At 43.3% G+C, this 1,424-nt stretch overlaps 1 protein-coding gene across 1 annotated transcript in view; it reads left to right on the top strand.

Annotated features, from left to right (window-relative positions):
• The window catches only part of LOC131884006 (uncharacterized), a 7,629-nt gene that overhangs the window by 443 nt on the left and 5,762 nt on the right, over window positions 1-1,424 (top strand). The window lies entirely within an intron of this gene.

Genomic DNA, 1,424 nt, shown 5'->3' with positions numbered 1-1,424 from the left:
AACCTAAATTGAATCTATTCTTGGGTAGTCGACAATAATATGACCTTGAAGGGATTGAAATTCTGCTCAATGGCCTATGGGTCATCACCGCCTTTGTACACTCCACTTGTAGATAATGGAGGTAAAAATACAGGCCTGTGGATTTACAATGCAAAACTTCTTGATTTTGCTTTGAATGTATAAAAAATACAAATAATGTGTTTTAACGCGGTTATGGAATTGAACGCAATTAATAACTAGGACCTAGAGCAATCCATGTCACTCAATATTGTCCCCATCAGGAGTGATCATCAACTCCAGCCCGGAGCAGAATTTGGAGCACCTCTTCTGGCTCAAGCATCCTTTCTGATGGTCTTGAGCTGGTCTTATGTCTTGAAATGGACACTTGGTAACTTACTCATTAAACGCTCAAAAAATGCATAGTTGAACAAAAAACAGTCCAGGTAGTGTGGTGGCCTAGACAGCTTTTCAAAAAAAAGCCTGGGGTGGGCAACTTCAGAAACTTTTGAATCTTATTTGCACTGTGGCACCTTGCGTCATCTTGTTTCTACAACCATGCATCACCATATCTCCATAGGTGCTTTGAGCCAAGGGAATCACATACTTAGCTAACAACTCGCAAAACTTATCGGCATTAAGGACTTTTGCACATCAGAGCTGATGAATGGCAAATCTTGCATATTGACATACTGGCGCTCCTTTCCAGCATGGATCTTGTCAAGTATAGTCCTTAATGGTAACCAAATGACGATACACAAAATTCTGCGTCAGCTGACATCGAGAAATGACGTTAGTGTTGCCATTTTGGCCATTACATGTTGCTCCGTGACCACTGCCTAACCCACCGCAGACCCTTGCAACCGAGCTGCCGCAGGCTTGCGCTGCTGCTTAGGCGCCCCCAGGTCTTTGCAACTGAAAGGTAAGGTTAGGTCCAAAATACAGTGTCTAGGTCTAGTTATCTCTCCAGCCACGGCCAGCCGTATGATGTCAGGTGACGTAGAATCTCTGTATATTGTCATTTGCTTACCATTAAGGACTATACTTATTGTTCCGTCCACCAGACAGGGGTGAAAGGTCCTGACTTATTGAATTCCCGTGGTGAACGGAAACATGGAACTCCTGACCCAAGCACTAGGTAAAAATACCTTGATAGCTCTCAAAGATGGAGAGCACTTAGTACAAGGGCTTCAATTTCTTAGACCTATCTTAAGGCCTCCGGTTATAATCCTAATCAGGGCATACGAGCAATAATTCGAGATTTCTTTATCAGGGCCTCAAACAATCATCAATCAATTGACTAAGGATACAAATCGCTAGCTACCTCTACTCCCCACGGTCCCAGATCAATCTCGGTTGTCTGGCATATACCTGGGCCAATCTTCAAGGCTAACTATCCTGCAAAATGTGGTCACTATCCTAGTCTA

Source organism: Tigriopus californicus, chromosome 7 (assembly GCF_007210705.1).
Source record: "Tigriopus californicus strain San Diego chromosome 7, Tcal_SD_v2.1, whole genome shotgun sequence".
NCBI classification, from domain to species: Eukaryota; Metazoa; Arthropoda; class Copepoda; order Harpacticoida; family Harpacticidae; genus Tigriopus; species Tigriopus californicus.
Note: the sequence above shows the minus strand (reverse complement) of the source record. Positions and strands in the feature narration are given on the sequence as shown.